This window comes from Sorex araneus, chromosome 6 (assembly GCF_027595985.1).
Source record: "Sorex araneus isolate mSorAra2 chromosome 6, mSorAra2.pri, whole genome shotgun sequence".
Classification (NCBI taxonomy): Eukaryota; Metazoa; Chordata; class Mammalia; order Eulipotyphla; family Soricidae; genus Sorex; species Sorex araneus.
Window position 1 is genome coordinate 33,740,599 of NC_073307.1, and position 8,671 is coordinate 33,749,269.

Sequence of the window (8,671 nt, forward strand, 5' to 3'; positions counted from 1 at the left end):
ATTCATGAAAAATGGACTAGTTCCTGATGTTCCATTTGCTCTCAATGGAATGAACATCTCTGAATGCAGCAGATATGTGTACCTAGGCCGAGAACTCAACATGACAAATGACCTAGCACCTGGGCTTCGCAGGAGGAAGAGAGCAATGTGGAATGCCTTCAAGATTATCGAAGAAGGTACTAAGAGGACGAAGAAACTCTGGCTGTAGGCACATCTTTTCAACTCCACCATTCTTCCTGCACTAACATACGCCTCAGACACCAGGGCCCTACAAAAACAGGATAAGAATGCTATTTGGGTATCCCAAAGAGAAATTGAAAGAGCTATGCTTAGAGTATCACGTTTCACTCAAGTGAGAGGAGGAATCCGGAATTCCGACCTCCATTGAAAATTGAGAATCAGGGATGCTGTCTCCTTTGCCAAGGCGTCAAAAATCAGGAGTGCCAGACATGTAATGTGATTTGAAGATGACCGCTGGACTAAAGCTGTTACCGACAGGATTCCATGGGATGTCAAAATAATGCATGGCCACCCACTTACTAGATGGTCAGACTTCTTTATCAAGAACCTAAATGAACAGTTTGAGGCTCTTAATGTTTCTGGAGTGAGAAGACATCATTGGGCTACACTAGTGTGCAATAAATGGATGAATGGAGACGTTACTGGCATCCGCTTGAGCAAATCGATGAGCAATGGGATGACTAGTGATACAAGTGATATATATCTATATACATACATATGTAAAAAATATTTTCCTCTAAGATTGGTTGCCTCTTCTTTTGAACCCCGTCAAATGTGGTGTGGTATTCTTGGAGTATGGGTGGTGTGAGGTATGAGTTGTCCAGGAATAGATTCTCTTGTGGATGAGGCTCGGCTTCAGCATGTGGAGACCGGCCATGAGCATGGTGTTGTTGAGTTCTTGAGGTTTTCAGTTGCTGAGGTTGCGTCCCTTGGGGTGGGAAGGGGGGGTCTCATGTGCTCGCCTTCTGTGGCATTCACACTGAAACAACTTGGCACGGGGTTTGGTGACATGGTTAAGTGAGCATCATGTTATGCTCCCTTCCGGGAGAGAAGGATGTGCAACCTGGATGGTGGCTGATGAGATTATTTGGCTTCAGCCAGAGGTGGTTTATGGGTGTGACTGCTGAGTTGCTGGATACAGGGGGATACAGGCAGAGGACCCCCATTTCCGGTCCCATTGAACCCAGAGTTCTCAGTCACATAGTCCTACAAACCTGGGTTTCCTGGGGATTCAATCATGGATGAGGCTCAGCCCCAGCGTCAAAGTCGCTGCATTTTGAGATAAACTCATATGCAACAGACAAACTCAAGATGCTTGTCATTTGGTAAAGAAGATTAGTGAAGTTAATGATTGAGTGGGAAAATGCTCTAATATATATATATATATATATATATATATATAATTGCTAGGGAAGCAAATATGAAGGAATTATTATCCAGTGATACCTTAAAATGTTTATAATCCTGTAGATCAAGTATTTAACAGTGAGCCCTGGTCTCTTGTTTACAGGCTACATAAATCCTCTGCAAAACTCTCTGTCTGAAAGAGGACAGTATTTTTGTCACATATTTGTAGAACTGACTGGTGCAAACCATACTGGTAAATAAACCAATGTTTGGAGGCTTCTAAGAAATCTCTAGTTCAGCATAAAGGACATGATAGATGGTACATCTTGATCTATTTTATTGTGCTATGTTTTTCATGTGGAAGACGAATGAAATTTGGATCAGTGAGCACTTAGTATTGATATTTTTCCACATTTGTTGTTTTTTTTTTGAGGTGGGCAGGGGAGAGTGCTTCACACCTGGCAGTGCTCAGGGGATATTCCTGTGGCTCTGCTTTTGGAAGGGACCCTTAGCAGTGCTCAGGGAACCAAAGACCTGAAGCAGGGCTACAACCACCACAGCCACATGCGAGACGAGCATCTGATCTCCTGTACTATATCTCCAGTCCGCTGCTGTCACATTGGATCTTATCTCCACTAAACCATTCTTTCTGCCCTTCTATAAGAATATTTGCTTAAAATCTTTCCCTCCTGCCTAGGTTATTTAGGTGAGAACAAAGGGCAGAAAACAGTACTAGAATTTCACAGAATTTTCTTGTAATGCATTACAAAGCTTTGTTATAGTTTAGACAAAGTTATCTTTTCTTTGATTTGTGGAAATAGTAATAACTAAATAAATACATATTTTTATAGTGTTACTAGGAAGGGTGGGGGAATTTTTATAGTTTATTTATTTTCTAAGACACAAAGGGACTTCTTCAGTTCCCAACTCTGTTAATTTTAAAATCTAAGAAGAAATATAATACATTATGAGTTTAAGAATCAGTTAACACAGATTAACACTGCATCCCAAAATTTTGTCAGAAAACCCAGATGTGTCATGTTTGAGTTTCATTTTCATTATGATTTGGCTTTGTACAGAATTGTATGTGTTGGATTAATATTTTATATAGCCCTCCAGCCGCTCTATGTGGGACCATATGGGAGACATTTGATTCTCATCAATGCCTTTTTACCCTTCCTTCCACTCCATTGCTTAAAACAGAAACTTCATTCCCTTTAACTGTCTGCAGGTTTTATTCTGCTCAGAGAGAAGAACCACTAAAATATTATGACCTCTAAGTAATGGGCTGTGAGACAGGGTCTCTCTCAAAAGCCAACCCACAGCTGTGCATTGATCACACATGTGTCATGGCCCAGTGTAGACTATATGCAGGGCTGGATACTGTCTGTTCTCTTTCATCTCACTAGGAGGATACTTACAGCATAGTTTGCTTCTCTCTTGAGGTCTTTAAGGAAGTGGAAGGATTCCATTTTCAACTCTGTTATTATGGTGATTTTTGCTAAGCTTCAAATTCACTTTTCAAAGTGGGTGGATGTTTTTTATAAGTGGAATGGTTGTTAGGAGATTTTCTGAGATTTATCTTGAATGGTATCTCTTTATAGTAATATCAAGGTTTTCCTGTAAAGCTTTCAGAGACATCAGCATGATTATTTGCTAACACTCTGCAGGGGAGGTAAGTGGCAAGTATCAATGACTTTTTATAATGAAGGAGCACAGGACTGAAAGGTGGCAGAATGCTGGGCAGCATTTGAACTTAGGTTTATTTCTATTCACAGTCTTTCTCTGCAGTGTCTGGCCCATTCAGTTTCCTTCATTTCTCTGAGACGAGAAAATGATGAAAGACACAACATAAAAGTTATCCCTCTCTATGCATTGTAAATGTATACATTTCGATGGGAAGCTGGTATCAGGACATATAATCATGAGGTCAATTATCAGTTGACACAAGAAGTTTAAATTAATCCTGCACCGGAGGCATTTAACAATGTATAGGAGCAAAGTCAGTGTCAAGTGAATGGAATCTGAATTTCAGTCAACATTCAGTTACTTGAAAAATGGGACTCTGAGTAAATGTATTCTTGAGAGCTATCTGCCATTAGAGTGCCTTGCATAAAGAAGGTGTCTTCTACTAGAACACAGCTTTCTTCAGAAGGAAGTAAAAGGACTATGTGAGGTTAACTGTCACTTAGTATTTTTATTTCATATCTGTGCTCAGCATAGTAAGTGGCACATTCCTTCATACAATACATCTAATCCCTTGATGGAATTTGAGGGCAGACTAGAAAGTTCCTTTCAGCTTTTGATAAACCCAGATTTTGCCCAGGTTTAACATTTATTCTTGATGGCACCTTATCCCTTGCCTTCCTAGTGAAATGTCAGAGGTTAAAATTTCTTATGGAAATTCTACTTAACAGAAAGCTTTATTTTGCATAATTACAATCTGGCTCAACCTCAATTCATTCAACATTTATAATAACATTTAAAGGTCTCAGAAATGCCTCTGAGATGTTTTTTTCCTTGTCCTTCTTCCTTCCTTCCTTCCTTCCTTCCTTCCTTCCTTCCTTCCTTCCTTCCTTCCTTCCTTCCTTCCTTCCTTCCTTCCTTCCTTCCTTCCTTCCTTCCTTCCTTCCTTCCTCTCTCTTTCTCCCTTTCTCTCTTTCTCTCTTTCTCTTTCTCTCTCTCTCTTTATTCTCTTTCTCTTTCTTTTTCTTTCTTTCTTTCTTTCTTTCTTTCTTTCTTTCTTTCTTTCTTTCTTTCTTTCTTTCTTTCTTTCTTTCTTTCTTTCTTTCTTTCTTTCTTTCTTTCTTTCTTTCTTTCTTTCTTTCTTTCTTTCTCTTTCTCTTTTCTTTCTTTCTTCAAATGGGGCAGTTTTCACAAGCAGTGCATCCAATTTTCTCTCTCTCTTTTCTTGTGTGTGTGTGTGTGTGTGTGTGTGTGTGTGTGTGTGTGTGTGTGTGTGTGTGTAATAGCAGCGCTGGGCAACTCTCTTTTGATTAACTAGATTCCCATTCATCATTTCCCTTCAGTTCTGACCTGACCTAATGCTCTCTAAAACTTACTGCTATCAGTCCTCACTTCACTCAGAACCCTTGGGCTGAAATCTGCATATATTTCACAATCTACAATGTAGTAATTTATTATTAGTTATTCTACTTCTTCCCTTATCCATTAAACAGCATGATGTCTAGTCACACAATTTAGTTAAATGAAAATTTGCACATTCAAATAGTTACCATTTATATAAAAGATAATGTAATGACATGTTTTGAATTATGTTTCTGAAAAATTATGTAATTTTTATATTATAATTGCTCACTGACCAGAGTATTATTAAAGTCTGAAGATGTAAGAAAATGTAATTTAATTACAATGAAAAATTTAAACACTAGGGAAATAAATTATTTAAAGAAATAAACTAAACTCAATTGAATTTCAGAATTATCTTGAAGTTGCAATATTACTAAGATATATGTGACAAAAATTCAGTGTTGTTAGAATTGTAATTTCTTTTATTCCTTTTCTATTCTGTCTTCTCTTCGAAAAAATGCTGTTCTGATGAATTAAAAAAAATAATCACTGCTATCCCATCAGTAACACAACTGGTGCTAGAGAACATCAAATGGTAAATCCAAGCATATTAATTACATCATTAAAGTAGCATTTGGTACACTGCTGAGATACATTACAATAACAATAACCTTTCTGTTAATAGGATTCACTACCAGCATGTAATGCAGAAGTTGCATACAATGAAGATATCCCATTCCACCACCTCATGGCATAAATCAGTACAGTCAGAACAACAAAGAGTGGCTATTTCCATAAAAATGACATTAAACTATTTTGCGTGTATGTACGTGTGTGTGTGTGTGTGTGTGTGTGTGTAATGCCACAATTTGAAAGCCAGATAAACTGCTCTAGAGAAAGCAGAGTTGCTTGGTTACATCTGCTGAAAACAATCTGTGCTGTGTATGAGAGCTCATGTCAGCTCAGTAATTACCACAACTGAGATAAAGCCTGTGCTAAATGTCACCTGCCGCTGACAAGCACAGGAAGCCAAGCACCTCTAAATGAGTCAGTTACTCTAGAGTGCTTAGCTTTACTTGCAGGCTAAATGCATTTGTCTTGCACATAAAAGGAATATATTTATGTTATATATTTCTCTATATATTTCATATGCTACAAGAAGAAAAATCAGAAACATACTCATGTGAAAACATTATTAGAAATCCACACTGCTCAGTTAAAAGTACAATTATGTAAGAAAGTGAGTAGAATCAATCAGGTTGAAGGAGAAAGACTAAGATATTAATGAGCATTTATCTGAGTCAGGCAGAGTCTCTCACCTTGGATCACAAATTTGTCATCAGTCAGTGCAATGAAATTTTCGACATTCTGGAATAATTCCCAAAAGACAGTCGAGGTTCATACTGACAACACCCAGTCAATAACACAGAGGTACATTTTACTTGTTTCTGCATATAAAGAGTATGGACACAATGTGTATTCTAAATGTATTCATTCTGTATTCTTTAATAGCAAAGGATTTATTGGCATTTAAATAAATATGTCAATAAAAGTTGAATTGGTAATATGTTTGTAGGAAGAAAACACCCTCTCTCCTATTTTATTTTTTAAATTCCTCTCTAAATTATTTTCTTTATTTATAATTCTTTTTTAGCTCTCTTCTAATGTGGTATAATTAACAAAGGACTTAAATGATTGCCTATTTTTTTCCTGAAACTTAAATAGAAATCTGTATTGAGGACCTGGAGTGCCATAAGCATCAAAGCTCAGAGGGAAATTCTATATCTAAATAGGTTATTTTCTACCAGTGTAAGCATGGTGATACCAGGATTATAATACAGACTTTACAGAAGCCTGTTCTGACAGTCTTTTCATTACCTTCATACATTTTCCAAATTGCAAGGCCTGAGCTTCAAACCTTGGCTTCAGGAACCTTATTTTTAGAGTAATACAGGTAGATTCAATTTATGGGATTCATTCTCAAGAAGTTGACAACTAGTTGCCAAATTGAATCTTTACTGTAATGTATTGGTACTGTAGAGGTCTAGACTAAATAAAAATAGACTAAGTAAGTAGCCAAAGTGTTGCAGATGTTACCTGATAAATTTGGAATTTAAATCAATGAGTTTGATAAATTGAAAGTTTACATGCTATTTTGTCATCATTGGGACAATCTTGCTGGTAGAATGGGGATATTAGAAAACTTCTGAATGTAGTTCCAATATACATGGTCTCATTAAAGATATGTTTGGCAGTGGGGCCAGAGATATACAGACTATTAATAATCTATCATTTATAAAATTTCTTTTTAAAAAATATGGAATGCTTCGTGAATTTGCATGTCATCCTTGCACAGGTGCCATGCTAATCTTCTCTGTATTGTTCCAATTTTAGTATATGTGCTGCTGAAGCAAGCACTCATTTATGAAATTTCTATAATGTATCAGGCACCAGTCCCGAATAATTTTAATATTTTCTCTTGCTTATTCATCACACTGATCTCTCTGTTTCTCTCTCTCTCTGTATCTGTGTATGTTTGAGAAACTCAAATTATTTCAAGTTTACAAATAAACTTAATTGAGGCCACACAATCCAAGAAGTATTTGCTTTCTTCTTCACCAAACACTTGTTACTTGTCCCACACAGAACTACTGATTTTAGACAAATCAAAGTTTTATTTTATTTTTTAAAATTTATTATTTTTTTATTAGTGAATCACCTTGAGGGTACAGTTACAGATTTACATATTTTTGTGCTTGTGTTTCAGTCATACAATGCTCAAGTACCCATCCCTCCACCACCGATGATCCCATATCCTTCCCACCCCCCCTCCACTCTCCCCACCCCACCCTGCCTTGTGGCAGGGCATTCCCTTTTGTTCTCTCTCTCCTTTTGGGTGTTGAGGTTTGCAATAGAGGTATTGAGTGGCCATCGTGTTCAATTTATAGTCTACTTTCAGCACGCATCTCCCATCCCAAGCGGGTCCTCCAACCACACTTTACTTGGTGTTCCCTTCTCTATCTGAACTGCCTTTTCCCCCAGCATGTGACGCTGGCTTCCAAGTTGTGGAGCAAACCTCCTGATACTTATTTCTACTATTCTTGGGTGTTATTCTCCCATTCTGTTACTTTATATTCCACAGATGAGTGCAATCTTTCTATGTCTGTCTCTCTCTTTTTGACTCATTTCACTTAGCATGATACTTTCCATGTTGATCCACTTATATGCAAATTTCATGACTTCATCTTTTCTAACAGCTGCATAATATTCCATTGTGTAGATGTGCCAACGTTTCTTTAACTAGTCATCTGTTCTCAGGCACTCAGATTTTTTCCAGATTCTGGCTATTGTAAACAGTGCTGTGATGAACATACAAGTGCAGATGTCATTTCGACTATACTTTTTTGCCTCTCTGGGATATATTCCCAGAAGTGGTATTGCTGGGTCAAATGGCAGCTCAATTTCTAATTTTTTGGGAAGCGTCCATATTGTTTTCCAAAAGGGCTGAACAAGTTGGCATTCCCACCAGCAGTGTAGGAAGATCCCTTTCTCCCCACATCCATGCCAACACCGGTTGCTTTTGTTCAACCCCATCAGAAAATGAGGCAAAGATATGAACAGAAACTTTCTCAAGGAAGAAATATGAATGGCCAAAAGGCACATGAAAAAATGCTCTTCATCACTAATCATCAGGGAGATGCAGAACAAAACAACTATGAGATACCACCTCACACCAGAGACTGGCACACATCCAAATCAAAGTTTTATGCAAAGAAGTAAATGAAGGGACTGGAGCAATAGCACAGCAGGTATTGTGTTTGCCTTGCATGTGATCGACCCGGGTTCAATTCCCAGCATTCCATATAGTACCCCTAACACCACCAGGAGTAATTCTTGAGTGCATAAGCCAGGAATAACCCCTGAGCATCGATGGGTATGATCCAAAAGGCACACACATACAAAAGTCAGTGAAAGTTCACCAATAGTTTAAACTTGAGAATAATTTTTTTGTGATTTAGAACTAACATGAGCAAATGATGGGTCAAGGCCACATGCAACCTATTTCCTGTTCTTGTATGACTTAAGACCTAGGAATGGCATTTACATTTTTAAGTGATTGCAAAAATAAAAAGAAAAATATTATTCATACAATGTATTAGAATTCAGTTTCCAGTGTTCATAAAGTTATTTTTGATCATGGACATATATTTATTTAGCTATTTTCTATGATATTTTAATGCTCCAGAGTAGAATTGAGAAGGTCCAGTGGAGG

General features: G+C 37.5%; 1 non-coding gene across 1 annotated transcript; it reads right to left on the minus strand.

Moving 5' to 3' along the window:
* Nucleotides 1–6,709: 6,709 nt before the first annotated feature.
* On the minus strand, nucleotides 6,710–6,816 carry LOC129406185 (U6 spliceosomal RNA). The gene has a single exon (XR_008630848.1). It is a non-coding gene; the product is annotated as a U6 spliceosomal RNA (small nuclear RNA).
* Between the last annotated feature and the right edge of the window lie 1,855 nt (nucleotides 6,817–8,671).